Raw genomic sequence first — 20,511 nt, 5'->3', positions numbered from 1 at the left:
CCTTAAATTTCATTTACCCCGCCCGCTTGTAGTAGCAAGGGGTTTGGTTTACGGATCGGGGGGGTCGCGATTCGACCCTGGGGGGGTGATGTTTCCGTGTTTTTGATAAACGACATTGTGTCTAAAAATCATTAGTCCCCCACCTTGATTATTGGGGAATTTGGGCTTTAATTGCAAAAAAACAGGTTTTAAATTTTTACGAATCCGGGAACGGGTTTAGGAAAACTGCCTGCCTTTAAAATGACTGAAATATTTTTAAAACCGGCTTTTAAAACCCAAAACAAAAAAAACCAAACAATAAGGTCATTTTTTGCTTCGGGGACAATTTTTCGTATAGTCGAGCATTGGAGTTTACAGACAGCTCTTGTTTCATAAGGAAAATCCATCATCTCTTTTTCCTTTTTTATCAGTTTTTGAAAAACATTTCAAGGTTTGTATTATGTACCAAATGTATACTTTCTCTTACTATTTAAATTTACATGGATAAGGGTATGAAAAAAAAACATGAATTTAATAAAAAAGGTGGGCCAATAATAAACTGTATGTATTAATTCAATGACTGAATGAAAAAAAAATTGGAAAAACACAAATGTAAAATTAATTTAAAAAAAATTTTCCCCTTTTTTTGGGGCCAAGCATTTGCATAAAACACTCGACTTTATATAAAAATTTTTCCCTAACATATGCCCCAAATTTGTTTTTGTTTTAAAATTCTCCCAAAGCCAGTGATTCTGTCCAGGGTCTTTCGGCGTGTGAGACCTGTAATATTTTTTGATTTCAGTAAAATATTTTTTTAAAAAATTCTTTTGTTTTTTTAAAAATTCCATTTGCCGCTAAAAAAGCTTTCAAAGGCCCCATTACAGTCAATCTCATTTTAAAAAGGAACTCGGTTTTAAAAGGAACACTGGGTAAAAAGGGAAACAGTGTTAATTCCCCGAATATTCCTTCTTTTTTCAATTCAAAACCTCTAAAAAGGGAACACTTGGTTTTAAAAGGAACTTTTTTTTTCCTGTCCCAAAGAAACGAAATTCAAGGGAAAAACCCCCTCTTTTAAGCGAACGAAAAAAAAGGATATAAATTTTTAAAAAGGGGAAAATAAACAAAATCGGATGACGTCATAGTAACGTCGGCATTTTCACGCACATAAAATAAATTTTTTCTTTACATGATCTTTAGTTTGTTTAATTTCAGGAACATAAAAAAAATATAAAATTCATCTTAACTTTTTACCAAACACTAAAGAAATCTTATATATTACTTCGGTCTTTAAATATACTCGCAGAAAACACATTGTGCATTTAGTTTTATCCCTACAGGGGGGGACTCACAAAAAGATTAAAAACAACGTAACCAAAAATAAAATACGTTTTTTTTCTGCGTTTTTGGGAGCATACTTTTTAAAAAAAAAGATTCAAAAAACCCAAGTGATTCTGGGCTATTTTGTTTGCCATGCGGGTTTGGCCAATACAAATGTATTACTTAAACGGAAAACAGTTCGCTGCAATAAAAAGGGGGATTTTAGGGGACTCTTTTGCCCCCATAGTGGGGTGGGTAAAAAAATTTCACATTTTGATTTAAATATTATAAAAAAAAATTGGGGTTTTAGTTGTTGGGGTAGGCGCATAAATTTTAGAGGGAGGTGGGGAAAAGAAAACTTTGCATTTGATAGAATTTTTAAAAAAGAAAGAAATAAAAAGGAATGTTTTTTTTAGGGGGGGGAGTGGGGGGTTTGGTTGGGGGGGGGTGTGCCCAAGGAAAGGGTGGTGACCAGGTGGGGGGTAAAACTTCAATGTTTATAAAAAGTTCTGGAAAAGAATGAAAGAAGTTAATTAAATTCTACCAATTTTGTTTGGGTTTTTTATCACAAATTTTGTGGATTTTTAAACAATTAAAGGGAAATACTCTAAACGAAACTAAAAAAAAATTTCCAAAAGAAAAAGGCGGGGCAGGGGACGGACTTTTTTGGCCCTTTTTTAAAAAAATAAAAGGGCAATAATTCTAAAAAAAATTGGGCCTTTTAAAAAATTTTTGACGGCATATCCGTATGTGGTTCTCTTTATTTCAATTTCAAAAATTTTACCTGCTAGTTACTGAAAATGGTGGGGACGACATTTTGGGCATTTTTCGTAAATAAAGGGCAATAACTGTAAGGGAAATCACCAATCCAAACAAAATTTGACGGGCTCATCGCGTTGTTGGTTATGTTTATTTCAAGTTTCATGAAACCCACCTGTTACTGAAAAATGGTTTCGGACGGATGGACTAACGCACGGAAGGACGGACGGACGGACAACGCCATTTCAATACCCACCTCCCGATTTCATCGGCGGGGGATAAAGAATGGACAGGATCGCAATTTTCTCCAAAAGATTCATTGTTGGCCGCAGTGAGAACAATCAGTCAAACGCCAGTAAAATTGTTACTATACCTTTAACTACCTCGGTTAAAAGGAACAAATTTTACTTAGAAAAAAAGGAACTCAGTTAAAAGAACAATTTTAAAGGTCCCAGTTTTTCCTTTTAAAAACGAGGTTTTACGTACTTATTCCGGGGTTTTGCTTAATAGAAATGGACAAAAATTCGAAAAACGACAGTTTTTGCTTATACACTTTTGATCTATCAGAGTGATTTCTTGATTTTTTATTGAAGTAAATAAAACATGAATTTTTATCGTTTTATTAAAGTTTAGAAACAAAAAAAATTTTAAATCCTGAATTTTGTGTGTTGCGTGTTTTGTGTGTTTTTTTGTGGGGGCGTGTGTGGGTGTGTGTGTTCAGATTTAAGGCCTTTTTTCAATAATTTTTCAGTCATAAAACGACGGTGTTTTTATTTGTACATAAGACAATGCCAGCTTAAATGCCCCCCTCACTGGAAAATCCCCCGTGACATGATACCCCCCCAAAGTCAAACTTATACTGACCCCGGGAACCAGCCTAGCACTATTTTTTTAATCTGAGCGCCCAATTACTTGTTATTTAAGTCTTTGGTATGACGGGGTCAGGGATGAACCCCTGAAAAAATTTCAGAATAAAATGTTGCGTTTGTATTGTTTCAATATAAAAATACACGACATATTACGACAGTTAATGCGTGTTTATTGGAAAACTCAACGTCTGGACGTTTTTGCCCAAGGGAAAAGGGCTTGCTTTTTGTTGTCAGTTCTTTACCTAGGCATTTTAAAAACCCTCGATCGGTTGTCATAAGAACCAAAATTGTTTCCGTAATAGATCGTTGCTTCCTGTATTGAAAATGCAATATCAAAATTTTAATAAATAAAAAAATTTCAGTTAAATGTAAGTTTTTAATGACAAACGTCTTATTTTACCCAAAACCCGCAATCTTCGCTGATGTACAATAAAAATGAAATGCTTGTATGATAAATGGCCTTTCGTTTTTATAAACAAAAATAAATTTTATAAAACCGGTTTCAACCATCCCTGAAGGGGTTTTGTAAAAACCCAAGCCTCTGCAAAAAAATTTTTTTGGAACCCCAATTTTCGGGCCCCGGGGGTCCTGTCAAGTGGTGAAAATTTATTTTTTTTTTTTGTTTTCCACAGGAAAAAGGAAAAAAATTTTCCTTTTTTTAGTTTTTTTTAAAAATATTCTTTTTGAAATTTAAAAAAAACCCTTTTTCCAAAAAAAATTTTTTCTTTTAACGTTTTGAAAAGGAAGTTTTTTTGTTTTTTAAAATTTTGTGAAAAGGGTAAAAAAGAAAAAAAATTTTTTTTAAAAAACCCAATTCTAATAAGGATAAAAAAGCACACAAACGTTCAAGTTTGAATACCCCAACACAGTTTGTTTGCAATCAACCCAAAAATTTTTGGTAAAGAAACAAGGTGACCCCCGTTTTTTTTTTGCACATAAGGCAATAGGAAAAGTTTTGATTAATCTTTAAGGGTTCCCCCCAAAAGCTGAAAAAAACTTTTAAATAAACGTTTTATTAAATTTACCACGGGTTTTGGAATTAGTTTTTGTGTCAATATTCCACAGAATATGAAAAGCGGGTAGTATTGGGTACCCAAGCATTCTAAAAATTTTAAAAAATATATCACAATCGCGAACCAACGCAAAAAACCAAAAAGACAAATTTAAAAGAACTAGATAAAATTCTTTTCAAGATCCCAATTCAGGCATTTAAATAAAAAAAAGAAAAATGCATCAATGTTTAAAATTTAAAATAAATCAACAACTCAAAAGAAAGCATACAAAAATTAAAATTTTTCAAAAAATTTAAACTTGGGCATTCTTTTTCCCCTTCTCCCAAAAGGGAAATCCACCGGGGTAATGTTCCCAGATTTTGGTTCCTTTTTCGCTCTTCGTAATGTTTTTACAAAGAACATTTCAGAGGGCTTGTCAAAGTGGAGAAATATATTTTTGTCTTAGTGCACGAATAAAAAACATTTTGATCTTTCTTGTGAAACAAACACATTTTGTGTTTCTTTTAGCTCTTTTCTATGTTTGGAACAAAGTTTTATCGATTTCGTCTGTGAAACGACCTTTGCAACATTATGTATCACATTTTTTATGTATAAAAATTAAATTTATATGAGGTTTTAGATGTTTTTTAATATCTTGTCTCTTTTAAAAAACACCTACCTAGAATGCGTCCGAAAACGTGCGGTGACGCAAATGTTGTTGCGCAAAAAAAGAGCACTCTATATTTTACTACTGTGTTAGTTTAAAGGGATATTAGAATCAAAAAATTTATGCAAAACCGTGTTGAAAACCCTTTTTAAACTCGGAGGGGTAAAACGTCGTACAAATAATTCATCGGGGGCCCTTGTGAAATTATTCCCCCCCGATAAAACCCCCGTGTGAAAAATAGGTTAAAACACTTTTGCATAAAATTATTTCATAATATAAAATTTAAAATAACGCTTAACACTTGGCTTTTTCCGGGTATTATTGCTTTATTTTTGAAGTTCTTGCTTTAAAATTTCTATGGTTAAAAGAAAAAACTTTCAATCTACCATAATCCACGGGGCCGGGGCAAAAAAGGAGTAATCAAAAAAATAAATTTTGATAAACTTTTACTTTCATTTAATATACAACCTTTTGACCAATAAAAGTTAAAGAATTATCGAAATAGGATTTAACAAGAACTTAATACAGTTAATGTTCCTAACAAATATGCGATAGCCTTATCAAACAAGGGCATTATGAGCTTTCAATATTCACTTTTTAAATCAGAAAAAATAATAACTACAGGTAAACGTTTATCTAAAGGGGGATTTTTTTAAATTTGTTTGAAAGCTGCAAAATATAAAAAGCTATAGAAAAAAAAAATTAAGGTAAATATTAACTTTTTATTTTTTTGAAATTTTAAATTTTTTAAAATTTTACAAAAGATTAGGAAGGCACATATCAATCAATGGTGAATTACTGATGATTAAACCAACATTTTGATAAACCGTAGGCATAAGGTAGCTGTCGGCAAATCGGACCCCATTTTCCACCATGTAAATCTCGGGGCGTCCTTTGAATGGGTGGACCACCACCAAATTGACGGAAGTTCCTTTTACAATTTTATAAATTATACATTAAAGGTACGTAAAAGGAAGAAAACCCAATTTAAGCAAAATAATAATTTAAAAAACAAAAGACATTTTAACAAATTTTTTTTAGAATTTTTAAAAAAAACTTTTTTTTACCGTTTATAAGTTTTGGGAAAAAAACATAGTTACATACTGTAATCAAGTCTTTTTTTTATGGGCATAAAAAAAAAATGTTCGCGTACAAAATGGGGGTTTTTTAAAAAAGGGGGTAAACAAAAAGAGTGCAGGGTACGAATCGAATTTGCAATAAAAATATTAAAACATAAAATTTTTCCCTACTCAAATTTATTCTTTCAACATAACATAAAATTAAAATTTTTTGTTTTAATATTTATAACGTCTCGTTTGTTTGAGGATGAGAGCGTTTTTTTTTTCCAGGATACCCGCCATTTTTAAAAAAATACTTTAAATTTGTTCCTAAAAAAATTTTTGTAAAAACAAAATCTAAATATTTAAAAATGGGGTTATTATGTATAATTTAAAACCAAATAGATTCTCTTTTTCAAATAAAAGGCCCTTAATTTGGTGGCATTTGCCAAAATTGAGTAAGATTACGTTGGGTAGGGGTAGGTAATTTCAAAATCTTTTTAAAGTAGATCGATTTATTTTTGAATTTTCCTGATAATACATTTTATGAAAGCTATAATGAATTTAAAAATTTCAAGATAGCTCTTTTATTATCTAGAAAATATAAATTGAAACAAAAGAAAAAAATTTTCGAAAATTCACAAAAGTACATTTTTTTTTTGTATTGAACAGTTTTTTTTAATAACTCTTTAAGACGGGCCCCCCCTCTTCTTTTCCTTTTTGAAAACATTTTTTTTTAATTAAAATTGAAAAATTTGAAAATCTTACGTCGAATTTTTTATTTTCTAAATAATTTTTTTCCAGAAAAAAAAGGGGTTGGGAATTTGTCCATCTAAAAAGAAAAAAGATTTTTAGTGAATTTATATTAACGTAAGACCGAATCACTGTTTCAAATTTTTTGGGGGATTTTTTTTGTTTTAAAAAGCCCCTATTTTTCAATTTTACAAAAATTTTAGAAAATTTAAAACAGTGGATGAAAAAAATGCCTTATAAGACAAAACGAGTTCGGGACCTGGGTTTTTTTTTTCTCTTGTTTGTATTGGAAACCAAAGTTTCAAATTTACAGAGATGAATAAATTTTAAATTAAAAGCTCCACATCCTTCAAAACACAAAATTGCAGTGTGTCCGCTACAATCATACCAGCTGCACGGCTGCACTCTTCGGCAGACATTCTCGCAATATTTTATGTGTTTTAAGTTTTACTATTGTTACAAGTTACATGTATCTCATTTTGAATAGGAAATATTGTATGCACGAGTTTCACGTGCTGAAAAGATTAGATTTTAGGTTACAGCCCAGTACTTTCAACAAAGTTTTATTTTTTTGAGCAACGGTTACCAATTACGGAATAGAAAGAAAGAATTTTGCAAAATTTTAGGTCATTATCATCTTTAGTTTTGAAATAGACTTCAAAGGGTAACCAGTTAGAAATTTTGTTCAGTGTATCCTATGATACATAATATGTTTGTGTCTGTGTGTATTGGATGCACCTGGTGGAGATTAAACATATTTGTGCTAAGCCTATAACACGGTAGAGGGTTAGAGAGTGAAGCAATTTAACTAGTTAATGCTCCCTGGGGATGGTTTTGCCGGTGGTTTCCTACTGCGTTCCGTTCCATCTTCAAATCTGTTTGTGTCTGTGTTTGTTACTTTCCTGTTTTATTATGTTATGTATTTGTGTTTATGTATACATATTTTAGTATTCATATTTTTGCGCACTGTATGGGTGGCAGCGTTCTTTGAATTTTGTCCTTGCTTTTTACTTCTTACTATCATGGTAAAGACAAAAACGTATAGCATGGCGCTCTAAGACAAATAAGACAAACACTTACGACAGTTTACTCCGTTAGCAACATAAATACAATTGCCAGAAATGCTCCAATAACTATTTTTACAGTCGATCACATCAGACTCATGCCCTTCACAAACAAGTCGGTCTACGGCCCTTTCTGTACAAAAACTGGTTGCTCGAACTGCAAAGTCATCGCCCATTTGAACTTCCGGGTGCCTGAATGGAAGTTAAAGTCACATTAACATCTCAGAATGCGTTTAAAACATGTTATTTTGTTTGTTTGTTTAGGGTTTAACGCCGTTTTTCAACGGTATTTCAGTCATGTAACGGCGGGCAGCTCACCTAACAAGTGTTCTTGGATTCTGTACCAGTACAAACCTGTTCTCCGCAAGTAACTGCCAACTTCCCCGCATGAAACAGAGGTGGAGGACGAATGATTTCAGACACAATGTCTTTTACCAATTCGTCACGAAAACATGTTATTACCAATAGGGAAAATACGTTTTCTCCATCCATTTGGAGATAAAAATTAATAATAAATGAAAAACACGAAAGCCTGATACACTAACTTTTAGTGTCCATAGAAAGTTTCAACGTCACTTAAAATAATATGATAATGTAACATAAATATTCTTTCGTTCCTCCTTCAAAACTTTGTGATCTTTAAAATTATAAACAGGGCTTACAAGTCAATCCATTTTATATGATAAAATCAAGTCAAACCTTGTAAAATTGTGTCCTAAAGTTCTGCACACAACGGCAGCTGTAACGCTGTCTTCTATACGTCGAACCAGCCTATAGCTGTCTTGTAGATGTATGGATACAACTCCCATGTAGTCAGTTTTGCCATAGGTAAGTTTTATACCAGTGTCTGAAACAAATGACTTACTTACAGGTTGCGGAAAGGATCCTTTATGATAATTATAATCATACGTTCAAGATATATAATTCTGTGCCTAGAATTTTGTTTTTCGCAATCGTCGTAATAATAAGGTCATTAGGAACCTAATATGAAGTTGGAAAATTCAAATGTTAACAATATTTTAACGAATGCCGAGTCATATTTTCATTTTATAAATGGCTTTGTCTGGTATTGAAAAATAAATAAAGAATAGTTTCTTCGATAGAACAACAGGAATGGATATAAAAGGTCGCTGCAATTAATGACCATAGTAAACGTAAGAGCCGAATTTAACTACTATCCTATATCATTTAAATTTTGGAAAATATTTACAGCATGATTAACAAGATGTTGAAAGGGATACTGCATATACTGTATCATGCACAGGGATATCGTTTACACGAAGTAATGGTTTCGGATGAGCCATGGTAAGGGATTCTGACCAAAGTGTCACTGTTTCAGAACGATTTCTGTGTCATCTACCGATATCAAGAAACGAAAGCAGGTTGGCATTTCATACATGTAAAATTGATATGTCTGTTAAACATCTAACTTATTCTGATAATATAGTGTTATGTAGTGCCTAACTGTGACCATCACAGACCAGATTTTGTAAATAACAAAATAAAAACCAATGCCATTTTGTCTTGTAAATAGCACGGATTTCATGACGACCGATTTTCCGTGTCACGGGTTGCTGTCTACAGAATGACAGATTTATAGCTTGAAAATAAAGGCAACATGGATATTAGCTTGATTGAATCTGTGATACATGAAACAGATATTACCTGTACCAGTACGTCTACAACAGGTCGTTCATGTTTTTAGTTAACGTGTTGGACAGTCATATCCGAACACATTGTCTCACTGATATTCAATCATATCCTGTTGAAATCTTCTGCCGGCATTTATACACAGTTGTTATAATTTGGAAATTGTCAATCGTATATTTTCCATCGCTTAGATGTTTGCAAGAATAATACTTAGGATGATAGGGACTTATCAACTATGGGACATAGCTTATTTGATTCCACACTTAATCTTGAGCAAAATATATTATCCATATTACTAATACCATCCAGACAGCGTGATGTGATGAATACATCATTGACGTCTTGTATGAAGAAACAGGGAACATACTTTAACATTTCATGTCAGGTAAATGGGTGCATTATTAAATTTTGTTTCGATGGGAATACCAATTATTTTCGGGAGATTACATTTCACTACTGTTGATAACTGTTGTTAGAAAGGGTCAGCCCATTACAAACTTCTTCTCAAAACAAGACATAGATCCTGTTGGAATAAGAACATTTTAAGCAAGGACAATATAAGCTGGAAGTTTTGGATCAAAGGATGAGTGAATTGTTATTTAATAATGCTCAGGACACAAAATATGATGGACAAATTTGATCTTGCTGTGACTTTGACCTTAAGACCAAGTTCCTACAATCTGTACAAATTGTAGTCAGTTCATTGAATGGTTATTAAGTTATGCTCCGGACACAAAATATGAAGGATAAATTTGACCTTTAACCTACCGATCTAGGTCATGCATTTTCGTCTCATCAGTGTGATTTGATTTAAAATCAAAGTACCTGCAATTTTATTAAATAGCCTGCCATCAATAAGTCAGATTTCATGAAAATAAAAGATTTAGTGGATGACGGATGAACAGACAGACAAACGACTATATGAATGGATAAAGGGACAAAATAAAATTATCTGTATATTCTACATCCTGCATTCTATCTTTGTTCAATATCTTGAACTTTTAATTACTTTTAAATTTATAACAGGATACAACATTTGTGACTGAGGGGACAGAGGGATGGATGAATGGACTGATAAACAGAGACAATAAGGTAATGTATATGTTTTCCGTATTATCTTCTACCTATTTACAAAATTTCATAAAAAGCTTGTTCTATTTAAGCTATCGTACGTTCTATCACATTTTTGAATACTTGTTGTGGTAAAAACAAAATAAAAAGATTTATATAATCTCCATACGTCAATGCATAAAGTTCCATGGAAAATTATCTTAGTCGCTTAAAGTTACAATAGGATCCCGATCCAATTCTGTAGAGATAGACCCTAAAAATTTTAACGATAGAAATACATTAAATAAAGTATAGAAATTGATTTAATTGAAAGTTGTGGTCCGCAAAGAATGACAACTCTTGCCTTAGACACGTACTTATAAACAGAGATATCTATTAGTTTACCTTCCTTGCAATTACACAATTGAGTGGAAAATGAAAACGGTTTAATATTAGGTTATTTAGCATTGTTCTGTACAATACGGAGATATATTTGGACATGTACCCAGCTGAGAAAACCATATTGGACGAGCCGCTAGGCGAGTTCAATATGGTTTTCTCAGCTGGGTACGAGTCCAAATATATCTCGTATTGTACAAGTACAATGTTAAATAACCTTTTTATTCTATATCTATTTTATCTTACTATAATAATAGTTCAAATTAAAACTCTTTCACTGAATATTGTATTCCTGCCTTTTCTAGTTTTTCCCAGCTTGGTATGAGTGCAAATATATATTAATATACAGAACAATGTTATACCTTAAATAACCTTTTTATTCTATATTAATTTCACTTCATACGTAATATACGTAATTCATTGAATGTTGTTATTTCTGCGTATCATCATTAAAAAAAGTATATGGTGCAACCTCCCTACAATAGCCATTTGGCGATTTGGGTGGTAATAATACTTGGCTGAGATATTATGCCCACAAACATTGTCAGCAAGTTTGGTGAAGATCGAATGAAAACTGTTCGACTTAAAAGTGCGGACAAGGCTAAATTCCCTGTTTTTCGAGTAATTCAAGGACTATAATCAAAGAGTGCCTGGTACAATTTGGCTGGTTATCGAAATTGGCCGAGATGTAATGCCCACAAACATTGTCAGCAAGTTTGGTGAAGATCCGACGAAAACTGAATTATAGAGCAGACATGTTTTGGATGCTGCCCGCCCGTCCGTTGCCATTCATAATCTTCTCCATTTTGTTTCTTAACCGTTAAATAAAAACTGCTGAGGTAGCTATTCAGACAGTCAGGGCTGATACCAATTTCTAGGTTTCGTCCGGAACGGCTTCTTTAAGCGACTTTTCAAATATTCCAACATCTGATGATCCTTTTTACTGTATTTTTAAGTTTTTTGATTATTAACGAACGTTTTAATATCTAAATCAGAAAGCATTGTTATCCCTTGAATCGTTCTTGTGTGTTGTAAACAAAAAAACTCAAATTAAATCCAGATTTCAAGACGCATAATCAAACTCTGTACATAGAGCGCCTTCTTCATCCGATTTACATTCGGAACATTTTCTCGCGTTTCGGGCTTTATCGTATGTTTAACATGGGACTGTTGAACCGTCCAAATACAGAAAATACAGGATTTTTTTGTACGCGCGTGCGTCCAAATACAGAAAATACAGGATTTTTATACGCACGTGCATCCATATACCGTAATATATTGTACGGTCACGTATTGCAAATGAACGTTCGTGATTGGATAGATATTGTATAGAATAAGAAACAATATATTACCTTTTAGCACAACAAAACATCTATGATTTATTCGTATGTGTTTGATTTACCCTTTTAAACCTGCTTCATATGTTTCTGTCAGCTTACTTATGGTAAAACAAAATAACTTTTAACCAGCCGATAATAAAATGAAATAGCAGTAAGTATTTTATAGTGCAGATAATACAGGTTTGCTTATATCAAAATGTCACAATAGAAGCACTTTTGTAATACAGAACAGGTAGAATTAGTAAAGGTGCAGTTTTATTGATCTCTATTTCCTATGCCTACACTCTGCCACTTTTCTGTCGTATATTTTATTATTTTGCCATAGCAACCAAATCAAATGTTTCACAGGAAAACAAATAAAGACGTACGTATTCCCGTGCTTGACGTCTATCAGTGGACAAAACTAGTTTAATGAATAACATATCTTGCATTGTTAAAGTTATCACATGATTCCATTCTGTGTGACGGTCTGACGGACGTGGTAGTGGTGATGTGGGCAAATTCTGATAGGAGGAAACAAAAGAAAAATGTTATTGCCGCCAGGTAAATCCCTTACATACGCAATGACCATGAGTGGCAAAGATTATACAACACAAACATAAGCTTATATAGATTCCTAAACTTGTTCCATCCAGCATAATCAAGTAAAAAAATATAGCGTTCAATGTAAAGGATCTACAGAACATGCGGTATGTCTCAAAAACTATTTTCATTAAACATTTTATAATTTTGCCAAATACAGCTGAAAATTGTCATGGCCGAGAATTTTTAGATTAAATAACATCTTCATAAAAAGGTTTTGATATACTATGTACCTTGTCTGACTTTTAATTACTGTACTGAAAACAAAACGCTTAGTCAGTAAAATACATTGGTAGACCCATACGGTACATTTAAACTATATTTTTTAGATGCAACCTGAAATTGAATTTCGGTGTGTAACAAACATAATCAGCGATTAAATCAAGTGTCCAACTTCCATTCTGATGCAAACTGTCTCATTCTTAATATGTTAATGTAAAGGCACCTAATATGCCAAATGAATGAACGCTTATACAGTGAAGCCATTTTAATGGTATTTTATTATATGGTTTATTATCATTTACACACTCAGTTAAAGACACTAATGGCAACTTGACCAGAAGTGAAAATTTAAAACTGCATGTAGCGGTAAGCATGCATTTCCACTACCGTCAATTGATAAGCTCAGTCTAACCAAGCCGGCAAAATTTTCATTTTTGTCGTGTTGGGAGACCTGTGAGGTTCCCCTTTTTCTTTTTTATCTGTATGGATATTATAAATGAACAAATGTAAATATGACAAAACAATATCACATTTAAACAAAAATAAAATTTGCAAAATTATTGGTTATAATCAATTGGTACCTTGTTGATACCATACGATTAATTCAAAAATATGAAGATGAGATACGATTCTTATTAAAAATGGTATCAGACAGGACAATGCCCTCTAATCAAGACATTTTACGATATATTACTTTTATGTGAAAATTTAACCATACAAGGGTGCAGGTGATATATGAAAGTACTCAATAATTGTGTGATCAGAAAACATTCACTGGGAATTCAAAGAGGTTCTTTTACTGAATGTATTCTGATCATCTGTAATACTTAAGACAAGCTCTTACATCAGCCGATAGACAATGTCTTAAATATTTACCGAAATCCATCTACTATGACATGTTACAATACACCATAAATATAACATATTGATTACTTTTCTCAAATACCAATTATACCCATTTTTGTAGTTTGTAGTTTTTATTGATAACTTGATGACACAAAACTTAAAAGATAATACAATCTGTAAAAAGAACCTTTGGAAGCATAGATACTCCTACTAAAATGTCTCAAGATTTCAATTTCTCCCAGAATTTCTGATCAGAGGGTTAATGATTGTCATGAAATTTTAATAGCATGGAATGCCAGCGAGTTACAGATAGCATCTTTAGACTGGCTATTAATAGCCCTATCAAATTACCAGCACCCTTCTCCACGGTCAGCTTTTGAATTGAGATGAACATTAGGTCAGTTTTTATATGTTTTTGTTTTATTGCATGAGGAATAACAGATTGCTTCAAGAAAAAGATACAATTGTTGTATTACTAAAATGTATTTTGAATGAAATGCTTAGAGAATTTAACACACTTGGAATTCAAGTATAGCATATGAACCTATGAAAGTTAAAAATATTAATCTTAATCAATTTTAAAAGAAACAATTAGCAGTCCATATTGAAGTTATATTAAGAAATAGTTTAAAGGCCCAGTAACACTTTGGATGTAATAATTACAAGTAGCTTTTATTTTACCAAGAATGTTATATTTCCGGTGAAATTGGCCTTTATTTGCTAAGAAAATAATCCTAGTGTTGTTTTTAACTTGAAATTATACAACAGAAATACAGCAGAGTATTTTTTCAATGTCATCACAGAAAAGAAGAGACAAATGTCTTCTGTTAAATGTTTTCCGTTTAGAAACAACTAAAAATATACGATACCTTTTTTAAATTTAGAGTAAAATAAAACATATTTCTATTGCTAAATAATCAACAACAAATAATGTTCTGCAAGTTAATTCTAAATGTATCTGGATCTTTAACAAACAAAACAATTATGTCAAGATATTATTTTGTAGTAGTGATCAACAAAAAAGCGTGTTGTAAAGAAGCGGAGAAAACATTTATAGACAAATAACAGCATTAGACTAAGTTCATGTATGCGTTCAATACCAATATAATTTGATTAGACACAAAGTTAAAAACTTCGATATGATACTAGTTGCTTTTCTAGCATTTTCTTTGAAAGCTGCATTAAAAAATAGCCATGTCATAAAACTGGTAGATATTGGAACATACTCTCATCAGTATGTAAATATCGCGGTACTATAAATATCTTTAGTAGTTACAGAGATATGTACTTGCATGCAAAACTTTAACCAGAATTTTCTAAGTACAAAATGGGACATAATTCTGCTAAACTGTAGGTCAGAGTTATGGGACATAGCCAGTGACCTTTCATAATGACACCGAAGGCATGTGTGAAGTTTAAATTGAATATCTTTAGAAGTTACAGAGATATGTACTTGCACGCAAAAATTAACCTGAAATTTCTAAGTGTAAAAAGGGGCATACTTCTGCTAAAATACAGGTTAGAGTTATGGAATTTGGTCAGTGATCTTACATAATGACACCAAAGACATGGGTGAAGTTTAAATTGAATATCTTTAGTAGGTACAGAGATATGTACTCGCACGCAAAACTTTAACCTGAATTTATTTTCTAAGTATAAAAAGGGTCATAAATCTGTTAATATACAGGTTACAGTTATGAGACTTGGCCGGTGACCTATCATCATGACACTAAAGACATGTGTAAAGTTTCGACCCAATATCTGCAGCAGTATTGGAGATATGAACTTGCACGCAAAACTTTAACCAAAACATTACATTGAGGCAATGCCGACGCTGTCACTATCTTCTCAATATCCCCTATCTATAATACTTTTAAAATTATCGCATGATCTTTATCTAAATTTCATAATTTTCCCACAGGAATAGTCAAATGCCTTATGTGTGTACCCAACTGTAAACAAAGGTTCCTTAATTGATCTACCTCAAATGCTTTTCAGTTTATTGCAAGAGCTGTTTTATCAAAGTTTTCTCAAGACAAGGCACAAAAATTGCAAAAATTAAATGACGTGCTTCCTATCAGTATAGCAAGTTACAGTAACAATGCCATATACTTTTTTTAAGTCATTTCAGGATATAGTTTCTTACATTCGCATAACTAGGCTCAAAATTTGCAAGAACAAAAAGGCATACATTATAACCTGATGTTTTTTTATTAAATATAGGAAGTTTCATCAAACAAGTTCAAGCTGTTGCATTATCCATTTTTGTACACTTATTGAACCAATTAGACAGACGTTCTGGCGGACGGGCTTTAAGCCACCTAAGAGAAGTTTTAGTCACATAATAAGAATTAGGGAATTAACTGAGTATACTGTTATGTATTGTCTCCTGTAGCAACATAAGTACCGATTCGTATTAAAGCATGGACAAACAGACGGATAAAAGTAGTAAAACTAGAATTCCCTCTGGTGAAACAGGTAGAAACTAATATTTTCTTAGTGATATTGTGTATTAATTAATAAAACGTCCTCGAAAATAACTGTACTGCCACTTGTTTAGCCAGATACATTTTGTTTCAAGATATATTTAATTGATAAATACAAAATATACAATTACTCACCTGTTAGAAATAAAAAAAAAAACATTCCCATATAAGTTTTCTATAAGATACTGGATCCTGTTTCTGCTATGATTAGTAATAAGGTCAGTAATTTATGTAAGATAAGGTCAAATAGCAAGCAATTAATTTGAGGATGTCGGTCAGCACAGCAGGCCATGGAGATTTATAGGATATTAAGACCAATTCTCTGTAAGAACCAAAAAAAGTTGGAAACTCATAGTCACAGATTTCCTTTAAACCGATTTTTTCTTGAAGAGGGTGCAAAATTAAGAAAATCCTGTTTTTCATTTGTTCAATATATGTCCCGGTTACCATGGAAACAAGGATGCAAATCCCCAACTTGCTGAATTTTCAAAAAAGTAGGGATGCATGCCTATTTTGTTATCTGGAAAGTACTAGAAAGTGTCCTTTATTTTCGTACTTGCCAATTTTAAAGGCAAATGAACAAGGTTTCATACCAAACTAATATTTCCAAATATTTATTTGATTCTTGTATGATCTAGACTTTTATCTGCAAGAAAAAATATATTTATGGAGCAAAACATATGTTTATATTGTGCTCTACATCTTGAAAAGTGCACAGGTCTCAGCAGAAAAGTATATTTGTTTGTATAAACGGAAGATGATATTTCAAAAAGAAACATAAATCGTAGTGGGTCATTCAGACACATTCTTGTAGATTTGGGCCAAAGTTTATGATTTGGGGCATTTTTCCTATTTTTATTACCTCCCCTTGATGCTCTTCGTTTAGGAAATCACAAAGAGCTTATCTAAGTTTACTTCCTGGATTATGCTGAATTCAGATTTCTACTCGGATTTTGCAAATTTTTAGTATATTGATACAATGACAGTCAGAGATTTTATGCTAAATGGGCATGTGATGCTTGGATGTGTCCCTTCAAACCAAGTCCACGTTTAAAATTTGCTGAATAGCGACATTGTTTGGGAAAAATACTCTGGCAGAAAAGAGTCTAAACTGTGGATAGACATCAGAGTCTGACATCTGTCTGTTTATTTCCATAAGTGAAGTTTGTATCAACTGACTGAAGGATCAGTGTTAAAGGATAACACTACAATGAAAACAGGTGAGTCTCATAATATTTTGTTTTAATATGACATGTAAAAATTCCAAGCTATGCAAGATATGTCCTCACTTCCTTCAACAGATTCAAAGACCATACAGAGGTTATTTTCTTAAATATTGGACAGACATTTCTTATTATTTTACCAAGATAAAACTTACAGGCATTTTTCCATCATTTTGGGAATACCATGCACCAACACCAGTGGAATTGAGAAAATGCTATCAGAAATTGTCTAATGTGGAAATTTCCAAATTACCAAAATCTATGTAAAGATATTTTTTGTGTAAATTAAGCAACACTATAAATGTTGTTATAATAACCTAAATATAGATATATACAAAATTTCAAAATCATTTTAAGACATCAAACACCCATATAAGGTAACACATTTGGGAATTTCATATTCAGACTTGGGAAGAAACATACTGTTTTCTTTGGGATTACCTCCTTTTATTGGAGGTAGATTTATAATGGAAAAAGCCCTGATTTTAGTTGTAAATGACCATTACTAAGCATGTTATGTTATTTGTAAAAAGCAGATAAAGACATATTTTCATTTCAAAATGTATATATTTTTGTAAATTTATTTGTTTTGTTTTTCAGCTGTGAGTTGTTTCTTTTGAAAATGACTGTTTGATGATAAAGTTTCAAACAACTATGAAGTGAGTGGATGTTCTAGAGAGGTAATCATAATTTAGTCATTTGCAACAGTTTATGTGTTTGCCAAAGTACCTGCAGAAATATAGACTTACTGAAGTAAAAACTCACTGAATGCTGAAAAATGAAAACATTTAATTGCATCCATTGCTACACATAAGTCAGCATGTCTTAATCTGCACATGCCTGTTTTACAAGTACATATTGAATGTAAATGGTTTGTGTCAAAGTTAATATGTTTTTTTATATATATTTACACATCAGAGGCCTACATGTATTTAAATAAAGAATAAAGTCCCCCACATGCCCATATTCATACAAGTATGAAATCTTGACCTCTCAATCTATGATACAAGAATAGCTAGTAGGACTTCATATAACTTAAATTGACATACATTTGTATTGTGACTATAAATATTGATAAGTTTTTGAAATTTTAAAATAAACCCTTTTTCAGAAAAGGACCCTCTGCACATGTATGAGAAACAGATTTTACTTTTAAAGTGGCCCATATAATGTTGAAAAGGATGAAATCCTGTATCTGTCAAAATGTAACAACAGTAACAACCATTTTAGTTTGATTTGTGTTTTACTAGACTAATTCTCCAAAGAATGAATGATCATCATCATGCTTATATTGGAATAAAAGGAAGGAAGGTATCTACATTTTATTTATAGTTTATCTTAGTGTCTGATCAGGTCTGATTTCAGATCTTTATAAATGCTTGATTGAATGTTATTTTTTGACAGAATATTTATGAGCTTTTTTTTAGAATGTCATGTATCTTAAATTTAATCAAAGTGTAGCAATTCAAAAGTATTTAATGTATTTCATACAATTGTTCCTTTTAAAATCATTTCAAGGAGGGGGAGGTCTGTGTGATAAATTATTTTCATTAAAAGAAAATGAATTTTCCAAATAGAGAGGCTGAAAGTGGGGAATCATCAATTAGTGTTTTTTGGAATAAGTTATGGACATCTGAATAGTGAAAATCTGTCCCTTTTTTGGATTGCCACAGACCAAAATAATGATTGGTGCCTTTGACATAAATAGAAGAACTCACACTGGACACCCTGAAGATGGAATTATGTTGTTTGCATTAATGTTTCTTTTTCAGATTTATGGAAAAAAATAGAATGTCATTTCTTAAAAATCTTGATAGTTGTTTAACCAAAGGCCCTGTAATTGAAAAATATCTTTATTCTTGACTTTTTGTTAAAATTAAAAAAAAAATCTGATACTGTTTGATTACTTTTGCATGTATAACATTAAATTTGTTATATTTAAATTTGATGAAATTTAATGTATTTTGAAAAAGATGCACTTGAACATATCTAAATGGAATAAACACATGACAGTCTTTGAATATCTGTGAAAGAAGTACATGTTTTGCAGTTCTCATCAGATTTGGTTACCAATTTACAGCATAATTATACATGAAGGCTTATTACTCAAACATATGCAGATCTAACTGTATATTTTCTACCATAGATAATTTTATTTCATATAGATTTTTTAAATCTTTAAAAATTACTGAGAAAATATAGCAAAACAATGGTTGAATTAGTATACTTGATTTTGTGAGACTGTTGGAATATTACAATTCTTTTTCCCTCTTAAGCCTGTATCATAAAATCATATTTTCTGATGAAATTTATTTTTTAAGAATGTTGCAATGCAGATTTTAATGAAAATTCATACATTTGTAAAGTTACCTATATTGTGTTAGGTAATAACTTAAGCCCATATATACTAATTGGCCAATGATTAAAGAGAACATCTGAGTTTCTAGCTGACTTTCTGACTAATTTAAGACCTCATTCATGTAACAACATCTATTAATCTTCAGAAATCCAGTAAAATTGTCATCTGTAAAACAGGTTTCATTCTAAGATATACAAGGCATATAACATCCTATTTTACCAGCATGTATTTACTTTAATAAATAAAGTAGATTTAGTTGTGTATTTTGATAAATTTTGGAAAAAGCATTAGGAGATATGTCTGCAACTGCAGTTTGTATTAACTTAGTACAGGCACTGGAATGTGCATGATCAGAGTTTTTCTGAATAAACTTAGTAAAGTCTTAAATCTACATTATCTATAGCTATCCGTAAAAAGTCTAGCCATTGTCTTGATAGTTTGAAAGAATTAAATACATTTGAGCCGCGCCATGAGAAAACCAACATAGTGGCTTTGCGACCAGCATAGGTCCAGAGAAGCCAGCGCAGTCTGGTCAGGATCCATCCTGTTCCCTTTCAAAGCATATTGCAATTAGAGAAACTGTTAGTGAAGAGCATGGATCCTGACCAGACTGCGCTGATGCACAGGCTGGCATGGATCCATGCTGGTCGCAAACGCACTATGTTGGTTTTCTCATGGCGCGGCTCATTTAAAGTTTTATCTAGCAAAATATTGACTAAACTGTTCTGTAGATAATTTGATTTAATTTGATTGTTAAAGGAAGAATGTGCATCATGATTGTTATTACATGAACATACTGTATTATTTTTAAATATCATGATATTTTTCAGTCTTACACTGTTATTTGTTCATAATTTTGAATTGTATTTAAAATGTATATATTAAATCAAATGGCG

General features: G+C 31.9%; 1 long non-coding RNA gene across 1 annotated transcript; it reads left to right on the top strand.

Annotated features, from left to right (window-relative positions):
• Positions 1–16,578: 16,578 nt before the first annotated feature.
• LOC128551924 (uncharacterized) lies at positions 16,579–18,672 on the top strand. The gene is made up of 3 exons (XR_008368923.1): positions 16,579–17,253; positions 17,857–17,936; positions 18,368–18,672. It is a non-coding gene; the product is annotated as an uncharacterized LOC128551924 (long non-coding RNA).
• The last annotated feature ends 1,839 nt before the right edge of the window (positions 18,673–20,511 follow it).

The sequence above is a fragment of the Mercenaria mercenaria genome, unplaced genomic scaffold (assembly GCF_021730395.1).
Source record: "Mercenaria mercenaria strain notata unplaced genomic scaffold, MADL_Memer_1 contig_1838, whole genome shotgun sequence".
Classification (NCBI taxonomy): Eukaryota; Metazoa; Mollusca; class Bivalvia; order Venerida; family Veneridae; genus Mercenaria; species Mercenaria mercenaria.
Note: the sequence above shows the minus strand (reverse complement) of the source record. Positions and strands in the feature narration are given on the sequence as shown.